The 15,923-nt window shown below is 41.0% G+C and overlaps 1 protein-coding gene across 1 annotated transcript in view; it reads right to left on the reverse strand.

The window, feature by feature from the left end:
- The window catches only part of LOC117828488 (zinc fingers and homeoboxes protein 2), a 207,636-nt gene that overhangs the window by 129,635 nt on the left and 62,078 nt on the right, over window positions 1-15,923 (reverse strand). Inside the window, exon 2 of the mRNA XM_034705659.1 lies at window positions 5,297-5,468. The gene's annotated coding sequence lies outside the window, so the exon portion shown is untranslated. The remainder of the gene's footprint in view (window positions 1-5,296; window positions 5,469-15,923) is intronic.

Raw genomic sequence — 15,923 nt, forward strand, 5'->3', positions numbered from 1 at the left:
TGTCAAAAAAAATTTTTGTCAAAAAAATTTTTTTGTCAAAAAAATTTTTTGTCAAAAAAAATTTTGTCAAATTTTTTTTTTTGTCGAAAAATGTTTTTGTCAAAAAAAATAAAATTTGACAAAAAAAATTTGTCCATTTTTTTCACTTTTTTTTTTTCAATTTTTTTTAAAAATGTTTTTCAATATTTTCAAAATGTTTTTCAATTTTTTTCAATTTTTTTGTATTTTCCAAAAAACATTCACAGTCATTGTTTTTTTCATCTATGAGTCACTTGATTTCTCTTTCTTTCATTAGTTTTTATTTGTTCTATCTTTTTTGTATGTGTGTGTACTTTTCAAAAGAAGAAGCTGTGATTCTCTTGATTTAGCAGCTTGTAACAGTAGTCTTCTCTCAGCCCACCGCGAATGCATCCGGCTGAGAGTCTCCAGTTAACAGGGCAGCTGTTTAAACCAAAACACCGGTCGATCTCTGCTTGCATTTTGAGTTCAAAAGGATTTTAAAGCCGTGTTGAAACGTCTTTGCTACTCGCGCTTATCTCCTCTCACGTGTTGATTCGTTCGTTGCTTTTTCCATGTTTTTAACCACAGGCGCAAAATTTTCACTTTTTTTCATGTTTTCTGCTTTTGGAGCACAATTTTAAATTAGAGGAAAATACATTTTTTCGACAGGCTCCTGGTCAACATTTTTTTTTCAAAATTTTTTTTTCAAATTTTTTTTTGTCACAAATTTATTTTTCCAAAATTTTTTTGTGATTTTTTTTTTTCAAACTTATTTTTGTCAGTTTTTCCTTTTTCATTTTTTTTGTCAAATTTTTTTGTCAAATTTTTTTGTCAAATTTTTTTGTCAAATTTTTTTGTCAAATTTGTTTTTCAAAAGGATTTTAAAGCCGTGTTGAAACGGCTCTTATCTCCTCTCACGTGTTGATTCAGTGAATCCATCTGTGATGAAATATAGCACCATCTAAAACAGACCAGCTGAGTCTCTTCATGCTAACAGGCTAACTGTTGTGTTGCTCAGAATGATACCTGCCTGTCCGTCTGCTTCTATGGTGTCATCTGTGATGAATGGCATTCCTCTTTGTGTTACTGCCCTCTACTGGTCTGGTGGTGTAGTGCATTTACTTTTTTTCCTCCATACGTCACTGGCCTGATTTACACAATCTACCCGGGACTTCAGCCCGCGGTCGAATTGCAGACAACAATGGGGGCACAGGAACCTTTTAGTTCAGGGTGCTAAAAGACCCCAGAACTCTTGGTCCAAATGCACCTTTAGTTGGGAAATGGATGGATCTTTGAGTGACATCATACTTTAAAATGTGGAAAGGAAAGCGGGTTTGCACCTGCACAACCTGAACGCACCGCTTCCTTTCAAGACCACCTTCAAAACAAACTCCGATTCAAAGTTACACCCGAGTTTCCACTGGAGCTTTGACACTGACTATTTCCTGGAATGGCTCCACTTGGATTTGACCAACATCTTCAATGACGAGTCGACCAACTCGATGACACGCTTGTCTTAATTTTGAGAGCATTTCACATTTAACTCCAAATGAACCCTTCATAATAAAAGCCCTCTGTTGTTTCTGTTCCTGAAATGCTTTTATTATGACACAGCCATGTCAGGAAACGGCGTGTTTTTCATCAGTAATAACTGACACAACTCAATAAGCAGTAAAATAAAGCAGATGTCTTAAAGTACAAACAGAGAAACAAAACATTCAATCACACAGATTTGGTTTGAGGCTGAGCACACAGTGGGAACATCATCTTCTGGTCTCAGGCACAGATATCAGCTGTGTGAGGCTTTTTTTTAATCTCTGGTTTCAAACTTTTCATTCTTTTGTTCTTATATTAATATGGCCAGCAGGGGGCGACTCCACTCGTTGCAAGACAGCCAGACATTAGAAAACAGATGAGCATACAGTTCTACTTCTCACCACATTTATACCTTAAGTAGAAACTGTCCCAACAGGATTATGGTCTCAATGTCTAGTTTCAAATCTTCTTCAATTCAGCATAATGTCAATTTTTTAAATTATAATCCAAAGTATGGTAACATTCAGACTCCCCTTCGGTCCAAATGAGACCACTTCTGCCTCCAAACACTAATAATGCAAAACACGTATGACTTCCACGTCTCATATACGGCCCAGAGTAAGTCTAGACTTTAAGTGCTGTAGCCTACAAAGGCAGATTTAGTCATTGTTATGATTTCATTATTAAATTATTAGAAGAAAATCTTGGATTTCCCCTCATCACTAATCAAAAAAAGTAACTCTTATGTTAATCTGTACTCAGCTAACGGATAAAGCTAACGTAGAAATGGGAAATAGTGATGCTGGGTGTTTTGAACTTGTTTGCTGAAAAGTAACTCGAGTTAATCTGTGGATCTAAAGCTAACCTCGCTAACGAATAAAGCTAACGTAAGAAAAGGGAAATAGTGATGCTGAGTGTTTTAGACTTGTTTGCTGAAAAGTAACTCGAGTTTATCTGTGGATCTAAAGCTAACCTCGCTAACGAATAAAGCTAACGTAAGAAATGGGAAATAGTGATGCTGAGTGTTTTGGATTTCTTTGTTAAAAAGTAACACCTTGAGCTAACTCGACTAACGGGTATAGCTAACGTAGAAAAGGTCAAAAGTGAGTGTTTTGAACTTGTTTGCTAAAAAGTAACTCTTGTGTTGATCTGTAAAGTTTAAGCTAACTCAGCTAACGAATAAAGCTAATATACAAAAAGGGAAATAGTGTTTTGGACTTGTGTTAATCTGTGAAGCTTAAGCTAACTCAGCTAACGAATAAAGCTAACATACAAAAAGGGAAATAGTGTTTTGGACTTGTGTTAATCTGTGAAGCTTGAGCTAACTTGGCTAACGAATAAAGCTAACATACAAAAAGGGACATAGTGAGTGTTTTGGACTTGTGTTGATCTGTAAAGCTTAAGCTAACTCAGCTAACGAATAAAGCTAACATACAAAAAGGGAAATAGTGAGTGTTTTGGACTTGTGTTAATCTGTGAAGCTTGAGCTAACTTGGCTAACGAATAAAGCTAACATACAAAAAGGGAAATAGTGTTTTGGACTTGTGTTAATCTGTGAAGCTTAAGCTAACTCAGCTAACGAATAAAGCTAACATACAAAAAGGGAAATAGTGTTTTGGACTTGTGTTAATCTGTGAAGCTTGAGCTAACTCAGCTAACGAATAAAGCTAACATACAAAAAGGGAAATAGTGTTTTGGACTTGTGTTAATCTGTGAAGCTTAAGCTAACTCAGCTAACGAATAAAGCTAACATACAAAAAGGGAAATAGTGTTTTGGACTTGTGTTAATCTGTGAAGCTTAAGCTAACTCAGCTAACGAATAAAGCTAACATACAAAAAGGGAAATAGTGTTTTGGACTTGTGTTAATCTGTGAAGCTTGAGCTAACTTGGCTAACGAATAAAGCTAACATACAAAAAGGGAAATAGTGAGTGTTTTGGACTTGTGTTGATCTGTAAAGCTTAAGCTAACTCAGCTAACGAATAAAGCTAACATACGAAAAGGGAAATAGTGAGTGTTTATGACTTGTGTTAATCTGTGAAGCTTGAGCTAACTCAGCTAACGAATAAAGCTAACATACAAAAAGGGAAATAGTGAGTGTTTTGGACTTGTGTTGATCTGTAAAGCTTAAGCTAACTCAGCTAACGAATAAAGCTAACATACAAAAAGGGAAATAGTGAGTGTTTTGGACTTGTGTTAATCTGTGAAGCTTGAGCTAACTCGGCTAACGAATAAAGCTAACATACAAAAAGGGAAATAGTGAGTGTTTTGGACTTGTGTTAATCTGTGAAGCTTGAGCTAACTTGGCTAACAAATAAAGCTAACATACAAAAAGGGAAATAGTGAGTGTTTTGGACTTGTGTTAATCTGTAAAGCTTGAGCTAACTCAGCTAACGAATAAAGCTAACATACAAAAAGGGAAATAGTGAGTGTTTTGGACTTGTGCTAATCTGTGAAGCTTGAGCTAACTTGGCTAACGAATAAAGCTAACATACAAAAAGGGAAATAGTGAGTGTTTTGGACTTGTGTTGATCTGTGAAGCTTGAGCTAACTTGGCTAACAAATAAAGCTAACATACAAAAAGGGAAATAGTGAGTGTTTTGGACTTGTGTTGATCTGTGAAGCTTAAGCTAACTCAGCTAACGAATAAAGCTAACATACAAAAAGGGAAATAGTGAGTGTTTTGGACTTGTGTTGATCTGTGAAGCTTGAGCTAACTTGGCTAACAAATAAAGCTAACATACAAAAAGGGAAATAGTGAGTGTTTTGGACTTGTGTTGATCTGTAAAGCTTAAGCTAACTCAGCTAACGAATAAAGCTAACATACAAAAAGGGAAATAGTGAGTGTTTTGGACTGGTTTGCTTAAAAGTCGCTCTTATGCTAATTTTTTTGAAGCTTGGGGTGCTGGTGGCCTAGCGGTCTAAGCGCCCCACATACAGAGGCTACAGTCCTCGTCGCAGGGGTCGCCGGTTCGATTCCCGGCCGGTCCACCACTTCCTGCATGTCTTCCCCCGCTCTCTACTCCCCACATTTCCTGTCTCTCTTCAGCTGTCCTATACAATAAAGGCAAAAAGGCCAAAAATAGAACTTTAAAAAATATATATATATTTGGAGCTCAAGATAACAAAAGCGCTACATTGTTATTTTTTACACTCAAATATGACGTGTAACATATATTAAAATACAAGCTGATGAAAAATTCTTAAATTACGGTCTTAATTAAAGTGAAATAGACAAGGCAGGATATGAATTGACAATTAGTCACCATATCACAGTAAGTTTGTCCACACACGGACACTTCTGATTCCAAAAAACCAAATACCAACCGTCTAAACGACCAACGCCAACACATGACACCTTCACAGTGCATGCCTCTCACTCCATATGTACAGTCCATGATAAAAACAGGGTTATAACACGAGGCGTGTAAGTTTGAAACTTCAGTCTTCTTCACCTGAAGACACATTTTGACAATACGACGCCTTCAAAGCACAGCCACAGATACAGAAGTTTATTACCCCCCCAGTTCTTGGTTCAAAAAGCATTTCTTATCTGAACTGGAATGAAGCATAAGCCAACTCACGTCAGCTAGAGGCTAACATAGCATTAACATAATGCTAACAGGAAGCCCTGATGTTGAATGTTCCTTTGTTGCTCCATTAAAGGTCTTAAACACGACCGCAGTCCAGAGCGGCGTGCTGCCAGCGTTTCAAACAAAAGCCCCTCAGACAACGGGGAAACAATAAAAGCTGCTACTCACTGCAACTTCCTCAGGGGGAGGGGCTTCAGTCGAGGGAGGAGGGGGTCCTCTTGTGGCTCCACCTCCTCCTCCTCCTCCTCCAATCACTGCTGTGCGTCCTCCCTGTACTCTCGCTCCCTCTCTTCAGGATGATCCTCAGGCCAGCGGCACTCTGGGTAATCTCCCGTGGAATCTGAAATCAGAGAGGGGACGTTAACGGAGGACCGAGTGTGTGTGTGTGTGTGACTGTGTGTGTGTGTGAGTGTGTGTGTGGAAGCAGAGACGAGTGTGACCTGCTGTAGGTGTGTGTAGGTGTGAGAGAGTGTGTGTAGGAGAGACGGATGCAGACAGTAGAGGTGTGGATGATGGTATTGTTTGTGTGTGTGTGTAAATAAAGGAGTGGTGGAACCCAGTGTGGGCCTTAAAAACTGCACCACCAAAACAACTCAGCCAAAAAAAAAAAAAACAAGAGGCTGTGGTTACTGTGGCAACATGTGCCAAAACTGAGAGGGAGTGTGGGAGAGAGAGAGAGAGAGAGAGAGAGAGAGAGAGAGAGAGAGAGAGAGAGAGATGAAACCACAGAAAGTGAGACAGAGACAGAATGTTTGCTGAATGTGAAAACACCAGATCTTCATTCTTCACCTCCTCGCCTCCTGCCTCATTAACCTTTGACTTTCTCTGCTGCAAATATTCCAACCCTTAAAACAGAGAGACTTCCTGCAGCTGGGACTCTGTTTTAAAAAAACATACGTTAGATTCTTCTGTGCGAGACCATTCACGATGCTAGGTTCCCAATCCACAGAGATTGCCTCGTACAGATGTCGTTCACGCCTCTAAATATGCTCAACTTGCAACCTTAATATCTTCAAAACTAATGAGTCATAAAGAAATTCACTTCTGCAGGGTGTGTACGAACAGAAACACAAGATATTCAGACCATAATGTTTTTTTAAACCAGGCTGTAAACATGTTTATTTCTGCTGTACAGATCGCCTGTTTTGAATGGGTGTGTGTGTGGCTTCTGGGGCTTTTGGGGCCAGCCTCAAGTGGACGCTTGAGGAACTGCAGTTTTTGGGACTTCAGCATAGGCTTCATTTATCAAAACTGGAGGTTTCAGCTTGATAAACACATTTAGGGTAATCTTATATGGATACATGAAATGCTAAGATGTTCTTTGGTGGGCTGCCCATGTCTTCACAGACCTGCTGACTTTGTGACTGAGGTTCAGCTTTGTAATATAAATTGAAGTAAATTGAACTAAGTGTTTTCTACAGAAGAGGATTAGGTCCAATGGAAAAAAACATTTTGGAGGGCAGGTAAGCAAAAATATTTATTTATTATTGCAAATTTTATTTTCAGTTCTGAGAAAAAATTCAGAATACAAGGAAAATTACACCTTAATTTTGTTTAATTATTGTTCACCCTCTGAAATTCAGAAAAAAATTCACAGAATAAAAAAAAAAAAAAAAAGCAAATTAAAAAAAACATTTCTTGCTGGCCCAACCTCAAATATTTTGAGGTACTTTTTTTTTTTTAAATCTGAGAAAAAATATCCAAAGATTTTTTAAATGAAACTTCATTTATTTTACCTGCAATCTTAAAAAAAAAATCCCTGAATAAAACAAATGCAAATTTAAAAAATACTTCTTGTAGGCCCACCCTCACAATTTTTTTTAAGGTTTTTTTATTATTATTCTGAGAAAAAAAAATCCAAATAATTAAAAAAAATTCCACCTTCTAAAATGTAGTTATTTTCCCCAGAATTAAATACAAATATTACACCCTAAAAAAATATTTTTTGCTGGCCCAGCCTCACATTTCTTGAGGTACTTTTTTTTTTTAATTCTGAGAAAAAATATCCAAATATTTTTTAAATGAAACTTCATTTATTTTACCTGCAATCTTAAAAAAAAATCACTGAATAAAACAAATGCAAATTTAAAAAATACTTTTTGTTGGCCCACCCTCAATTTTTTTTTTATTATTCTGAGAAAAAAAAATCCAAATAATTACAAAAAATTCCACTACAACTTTTTTTTGCCCAGCTTCTAAAATTTAGTTATTTTCCCCAGAATTAAATACAAATATTACACCCTAAAAATATATTTTTTGCTGGCCCACCCTCACAATTCTTTAGGGTGTATTTTTCTCTTTTTAGAAGAAAGTAAAAAAAAAATTAATAATTACACTTGAATTTTTATTCCTTCCTTTTGAGTATTCTCACAGAATTAAAATAAAAAATACACCTTAAAATGTCTCTTATCCCCTTCCACATTTTTTTAACCTTTAAAATAATCAGAATTAAAATTTCTGCTTCAATGACAAGGAAATAAGTTTATTTCAAACGTCCCTGCATAACAACACACAAAACCAGAAATAAACTACAAAAGACAAACTCTACAAATCAAGACTTCACGACAGAGGTGCTCCAGGCCTGAAGGGGGCGCTCTGTGAAAGACCTTTATTATCCTCAACCCGATTTGACAACTAAGACAAATCCGTCCAAATGTACACTTCAGTATCGTCACTATTTGTCAGCTATATCTTCTGAAAAGTGATATTTAAAAATGTAACCAGCCAAACTAAATGTTATGTCAGCACATTAAATTTATCCTAACATCCTCCTCCTCAGTTCAGAGCTTCCTGCTACGATGTCTCTTTAAATCCAACCAATCACAGACGACCTCTCAATGTTTGTACACACGTTTAATCGACCAGTGATCGATGCCGGAACATCCTGAAGCTCCTTTAAGAGAGGGAATCACCAGCAGTGCTTTCCCCGGGAAGTAAGGAGTGCATGTGGTGTGTAGGAGTGTGTTTGGTGTGTGTGTGTGTGTGTGTGTGTGGATGAGATCATCAGAGGCGAGAGAGAGAGAGAGAGAGAGAGAGAGAGAGAGAGAGAGAGAGAGAGAGAGAGAGAGAACAACAGGTCTTTTCCACAGAGTCTGGATCCCCCTAAGGACTGACCTCATCCCCCATCCATCACCGACCCGACACCAACCCGCTCCTCTCTGTGTGTGTGTGTGTGTGTGTGTGTGTGTGTGTGTGTGTTTACAGTACTATCACAGCACTCCTGAGGCTGCAGCTGATCATCACCGCTCTTCTATTACAGATACAAACCCAGCACTGAGGATTTTTTTCTCCGCTCTCTAACACTCGGGTACCAGAGAGGCTTTCTGTGTGTGTGTGTGTGTGTGTGTGTGATGTCATTTACTATCTGCACTCTGATTGGCCCGTTGTTTCCTAGCATAAAAAAATCTTCCTTACTACACGAGGGGAAACTCTCCTTGCACACTTTGTCTACTTTTATCTCTTCCTTCCTCTCACTGAAACTACTTCAGAATAAATCTTTTTCTCTCTTTTTCATCAACATATATTGGTCTAAGAGGTCCCCAAAACATGTCTTTAAAGTTTATTGCTCATAAAAACACTTTGAAATCAGATTCTGGTCTGCCTGTAAACCCCTCTTTTTCAGCCCTGCTCAGAACAGGCTGTTTTCTGTGTCTGTGCCTTTAAATGAGAATGAGCTCTCTGACCACGCCCCCTCAGGAAGTGGGTGTGGCCTCGGCTCTCCGGCACGTTGATCTAATGTTTACATGTTGGCTGAATATACACGGCTGCTCACAGACCCGCGTTACTTCAACCCTCTGAATCTGATCCAGAATCTGATCCTGGCGGAGAGGCGCCTGCAGCAGGACCTTTCTGAACCATTGGTCACAGATTTAGTGTTTCTTGTTGTTTTATTTGTCAGCATGTCGACATGTGTCTTGGTACACAGCTATGAACATGTAGCTATGTGGCTATGCTAACTAGCGCTAGCACTTTTCCATGAAAAATAAAAATCATCCACTAGATCTTCAAATCTGCAGACGTGGGGAGTAAAACCATAGACAGCGTTGCTCCGCCTCTTCCCGTTGTACGGTTCTGAAGCCAAAAAAATCCCGCTCCTGGGCGCCGCCATTGTGCAGCCAGAGCCTGCGAAGCCACTGTAACGAGCTCCGCCCTACAGCGTAGTGTCATAAGATAAGTTTCCCTCTACGGCGGCTGTGAATCAAAGGAAACAGGAAGTAAAACCCAATTTTTCAACCTCTAATAACTAACGAAAAATAAACTTTTCAGGAAAAAGAGGTCTTGAACACAAAACAGTCAAATACTAACTACATATCACCACAGCATACGGATGTGAGAAACATTCGTACCACGTGTATTTATTTTTTAAAGTTTGACTGCTCCCAGATTTTTTGACCTATACTGCAGCCAGCCACCAGGGGGGGATCCGGCTCGCTTGAGTACAACCGACCTTTGTGTTTATTAAGACAGCCTACAACTAGCATGCCTCCCTCCTAAGCACCTTGTTAGCACACATGTGTGCAGGGAATGAAAAACGGAGGAGGGGTTGAGTTGTATTTTATACAGTCTATGGGCTGAACAAGCTCCGAGCTCTGACTTCCTGTTACAGACCGGATGGCGTTGTGACGTATGAAAAACACTGAAAACTGAATATATAAAATACAACTCAACCCCTCCTCTGTTTTTCATTCCCTGCACACATGTGTGCTAACAAGGAGCTTAGGAGGGAGGCATGCTAGTTGTAGGCTGTCTTAATAAACACAAAGGTCGGTTTGACTCCCCACGTCTGCAGATTTGAAGATCTAGTGGATGATTTTTAGTTGTCATGGATAAGTGCTAGCGCTAGTTAGCATAGCCACATAGCTACATGTTGGTAGCTGTGTACCAAGACACACGTCGACATGCTGACAAACAAAACAACAAGAAACACTAAATCTGTGACCAATGGTTCAGAAAGGTCCTGCTGCAGGCGCCTCTCCGTCAGGATCAGATTCTGGATCAGGTTCAGAGGGTTGAAGTAACGCGGGTCTGTGAGCAGCCGTGTATATTCAGCCAACATGTAAACATTAGATCAACGTGCTGAACAGCCGAGGCCACACCCACTTCATGAAGGGGCGTGGTCAGAGAGCTCATTCTCATTTAAAGGCACAGACACAGAAAACAGCCTGTTCTGAGCAGGGCTGAAAAAGAGGGGTTTACAGGCAGACCAGAATCTGATTTCAAAGAGTTTTTTTGAGCAATAAACTTTAAAGACATGTTTTGGGGACCTCTTAGACCAATATATGTTGATGAAAAAAGCGTAATATGTCACCTTTAAATGTAACAGTTTATGGATGATATATGAAGGGATTCAGACAGCCTTCTATTTTTCTGCCACAAAAGATTGAAGAATGATCTTTTTAACATTTTATCAAACCAGGCGTTAAAACTTTCAGTCGTTTGCTCATTTTCAGCCCAGAAAAACAAACCCTGACGTCCGAGCAGCTTTCAGTTCGACGTCCCAAAATAAACATCTCCACTGTAAACAAGTCACGTGTCCACACAGCCGCACCACAGTCCCCTCCTGTCCATACATCCTGACTGTGAGTCCCAGGTCTTGCAGGCCCGTTGCATCATACATGAAGTTAATCTCTTCAGTCTGTCCCCTCGCTACATTCACTCTTAATATTTAAGCGCTAAAGTCACGGAGATGAATCCCCGTACGTCCTGAACTTCACAGATTAATGCTCCTCTCTTCCATACCTCAGAGCAGGCGAGTCTCTTTAAATTTATTTAGGCTGCATCTGGATATTTTGCATATCTTAATTAGTGCTTACAAAACATGCAAATGAGCCAGTCGGCCCTAATTAATTATCATTGTGTGTTTTCTTCTTAAGTGGCGGCGGTGAGGGGGCGTCTATCTGTCAATCCGTCTGCCTGCGTTTTTTTTAAATTTTTTTGTCTTAACCTGAATTTCATTAATGAGGTCGATTAAAGACGGATCCTTGTTTACAGTCACAGTCAGCAGATTCTGGATTAAAGCTGCAGGGACGGATGATGCAGACAAACGAGGGCCAGTTTTCAGGCATGAAATATAAAGTCTGAATCATTTTAAGTTTAAAACAGCTGATCAATTAAATCTCAACGCTATTGTTTGTGTTCATCTTTGCAAGGAGAAGTCTGTCTTTTATTTTGAAAGGGTGTCGTTATTCAGAGAAGGGTTTGTTTTGGAGTTTAGTTTGTAGCTTTAAGAGATTTGAGAATGAAAGTATGGAGAGTTTTGAGTTTGTGAAATGAAAATGATTAGAAACAATCCACACATGCACCAAAGGGTTCCCATGTTTGTGTTTCCTTCACCTCGCGTGTCTACCCCCCCCCCCCCCCCCCCCCCCCCCCCCCCACGTGTCGAACACGTGCAGCGGCAGGAAAATATTTATGCCGGATTAAGAGTTTAAAGAGTAATTAGGAGCTAATAATTTCTAATTGACTGGATTATCAAAGACTTACACCGCCTCTCCTGAGCCGGAGGGAAAAATTCCTTCCAATCCAGCCAGTCCGTTTTAATTTGGGGGTTTTTGTTTAATGAGTGTGGTTTAAAGGAACGGTGCATGTTAATCAGCATGACTGATAAGGTCGAGGTTTGGATGCAGACACAACAATTCCCTCTTAATTTGATGGAAAAGATTGTTTCATTAAACTTGCACCAATAAAACCCCAGATGTTCGTCTGGGGAGGTGGTGGGGACCAAAATGGAGCTAAAAGTGAGAGTCAAAAGCTTCCTTTACCAACTGAGACACACTGGGAAATGTGTGCCTTTCACTTCAAGGTAGGGACAAAGTTTGGAAACTGGTCTGGTAGCTGGAGAGATTCCAGCTCACTTCCTGGTTAAACGGTTAAACCACCAACCACTCGGGGCGCAAATCCTCGTGCTAACCATCTCACATGGATGCATGTTTGGAGGATCTTGCTTGTGCATGTGTGTAGCGGACGGAAAGACTAAAACCTTATGCTGTCACTAGATTCAAGCCATCGTCTTCAACACTCAATGTAGTCATTCTCAACCTGCAGCAGCCTTTGAAGGAAGGGAACCCGTCCCCTTTCGCATGATTCGTGTCTTTGCGTACACGCGAACGGAGCGAGTTATTCGTACGAATTAAGCACTGGAACATACGGTGGCTGGGAGGTGTGATGCAAATTTACAAAAGGAAGAAACACTTGTTGGTGCATGTGTGTAGAGGGCAAAAAAAATGAAGGCCATTCAACATAGATGATGACATTTACGGCGGCAGACAAGCTGGCGGCGTCACTAGCGACTCCACAGTTAGCCTGTTAGCATGAGGGAGATTACTATTGGGCTTTCTTTGATCACGCTTTAATGCAACATGTGGAAGGAGACAGGCATGAGTCGCAAAGTAGATTCAAAACTCCCGAAACACTCAACTTATTTGAAAAAGCCATGTCAGAGTTCGACCGGTGTTCCAGTTTAAAGTGTGACCCTGTTAACTGGAGACTCTCAGCCGGATGCATCCCTCACAAACGTCTTTAGACGATCATTAAATATCTGATGAGGATATTTGGACATTTTAAGGATGCATTCCCGAGGACTCAGCTGTTGTAAAACTCCACAAACACTGACACGTTCAGCTGAAGGTCTCCAGGTTACAGGGTCACTTTTAAAACTGGAACACCGGGATCTGACAGAGACGCATTCACACTATCAGGCTCAGAGAGGACTAATGTTCAGGAGTTATTAAACCAAGTCAATCACAGGTGTGTGTGTGTGTGATGTCCAATCAGATACATTCAGCATTACAGGCCCCGCCCACAAAGTTCCTGGACCTTTAGGAAGTACTACCCCCCAAAGCAGGAACTTTTAATGGAGTCGAAAACTGAGACCCTTAAGCAAAAGTGACACCAGGGAAAACCTGATTGCATGGATGATATTGAATCCAATGCAGGAAGGAGTCGTGCATGTGACACTGTGGCAAACTGTTGGGGGTCTTGCTCACACTTTTCCTGCGAAGAAGCCATGTCAGAGTTTGACCGGTGTTCCAGTTTAAAGTGTGACCCTGTTAACTGGAGACTCTCAGCCGGATGCATCCCTCACAAACGTCTTTAGACCATCATTAAATATCTGATGAGGATATTTGGACATTTTAAGGATGCATTCCAGAGGACTCAGCTGTTGTAAACGCCACAAACACTGACACGTTCAGCTGAAGGTCTCCAGTTTACAGGGTCACTTTTAAAACTGCAACACCGGGAGCCGACAGATACACACTCACACTATCAGGCTCAGAGAAGACTAATGTTCAGGAGATATTAAACCAAGTGAATTAAGGTGTGTGTGTGATGTCCAATCAGATACGTTCAGCATTGCAGGCCCCGCCCCCAAAGTTCCTGGACCTTTAGGAAGTACTACCCCCCAAGCAGGAACTTTTAAAGGAGTAGAAACTGAGACCCTTAAGCAAAAGTGACACCAGGGAAAACCTGATTGCATGGATGATATTGAATCCAATGCTGGAAGGAGTCGTGCATGTGACACTGTGGCAAACTGTTGGGGGTCTTGCTCACGCTTTTCCTGCGAAAAAGCCATGTCAGAGTTTGACCGGTGTTCCAGTTTAAAGTGTGACCCTGTTAACTGGAGACTCTCAGCCGGATGCATCCCTCACAAACGTCTTTAGACGATCATTAAATATCTGAAGAGGATATTTGGACATTTTAAGGATGCATTCCCGAGGACTCAGCTGTTGTAAACGCCACACACACTGACACGTTCAGCTGAAGGTCTCCAGTTTACAGGGTCACTTTTAAAACCAGAACACCGGGAGCCGACAGAGACGCATTCACACTATCAGGCTCAGAGAAGAATAATGTTCAGGAGATATTAAACCAAGTGAATCACAGGTGTGTGTGTGTGTGATGGCCAATCAGATACGTTCAGCATTGCAGGCCCCGCCCCCAAAGTTCCTGGACCTTTAGGAAGTACTACCCCCCTAGCAGGAACTTTCAAAAGAGTAGAAACTGAGACCCTTAAGCAAAAGTGACACCAGGGAAAACCTGATTGCATGGGTGATATTGAATCCAATGCAGGAAGGAGTCGTGCATGTGACACTGTGGCAAACTGTTGGGGGTCTTGCTCACACTTTTCCTGCGAAAAAGCCATGTCAGAGTTTGACCGGTGTTCCAGTTTAAAGTGTGACCCTGTTAACTGGAGACTCTCAGCCGGATGCATCCCTCACAAACGTCTTTAGACGATCATTGAATATCTGATGAGGATATTTGGACATTTTAAGGATGCATTCCCGAGGTCTCAGCTGTTGTAAACGCCACAAACACTGACACGTTCAGCTGAAGGTCTCCAGTTTACAGGGTCACTTTTAAAACCGGAACACCGGGAGCCGACAGATACAAACTCACACTATCAGGCTCAGAGAAGACTAATGTTCAGGAGTTATTAAACCAAGAGAATCACAGGTGTGTGTGTGTGTGATGGCCAATCAGATACGTTCAGCATTACAGGCCCCGCCCCCAAAGTTCCTGGACCTTTAGGAAGTACTACCCCCCAAGCAGGAACTTTTAAAGGAGTAGAAACTGAGACCCTTAAGCAAAAGTGACACCAGGGAAAACCTGATTGCATGGATGATATTGAATCCAATGCAGGAAGGAGTCGTGCATGTGACACTGTGGCAAACTGTTGGGGGTCTTGCTCACACTTTTCCTGCGAAAAAGCCATGTCAGATTTTGACCGGTGTTCCAGTTTAAAGTGTGACCCTGTTAACTGGAGACTCTCAGCCGGATGCATCCCTCACAAACGTCTTTAGACGATCATTAAATATCTGATGAGGATATTTGAACATTTCAAGGATGCATTCCCGAGGACTCAGCTGTTGTAAACGCCGCAAACACTGACATGTTCAGCTGAAGGTCTCCAGTTTACAGGGTCACTTTTAAAACCGGAACACCGGGAGCCGACAGATACACACTCACACTATCAGGCTCAGAGAAGACTAATGTTCAGGAGATATTAAACCAAGTGAATTAAGGTGTGTGTGTGATGTCCAATCAGATACGTTCAGCATTACAGGCCCCGCCCACAAAGTTCCTGGACCTTTAGGAAGTACTACCCCCCCAAGCAGGAACTTTTAAAGGAGTAGAAACTGAGACCCTTAAGCAAAAGTGACACCAGGGAAAACCTGATTGCATGGATGATATTGAATCCAATGCAGGAAGGAGTCGTGCATGTGACACTGTGGCAAACTGTTGGGGGTCTTGCTCACACTTTTCCTGCGAAGAAGCCATGTCAGAGTTTGACCGGTGTTCCAGTTTAAAGTGTGACCCTGTTAACTGGAGACTCTCAGCCGGATGCATCCCTCACAAACGTCTTTAGACGATCATTAAATATCTGATGAGGATATTTGGACATTTTAAGGATGCATTCCAGAGGACTCAGCTGTTGTAAACGCCACAAACACTGACACGTTCAGCTGAAGGTCTCCAGTTTACAGGGTCACTTTTAAAACCGCAACACCGTGAGCCGACAGATACACACTCACACTATCAGGCTCAGAGAAGACTAATGTTCAGGAGTTATTTAACCAAGTGAATCACAGGTGTGTGTGTGTGTGTGTGTGATGGCCAATCAGATACGTTCAGCATTGCAGGCCCTGCCCCCAAAGTTCCTGGACCTTTAGGAAGTACTACCCCCCCAAGCAGGAACTTTTAAAGGAGTAGAAATTGAGACCCTAAAGCAAAAGTGACACCAGGGAAAACCTGATTGCATGGATGATATTGAATCCAATGCAGGAAGGAGTCGTGC

The sequence above is a fragment of the Notolabrus celidotus genome, chromosome 16 (genome assembly GCF_009762535.1).
Source record: "Notolabrus celidotus isolate fNotCel1 chromosome 16, fNotCel1.pri, whole genome shotgun sequence".
In the NCBI taxonomy this organism is placed as follows: Eukaryota; Metazoa; Chordata; class Actinopteri; order Labriformes; family Labridae; genus Notolabrus; species Notolabrus celidotus.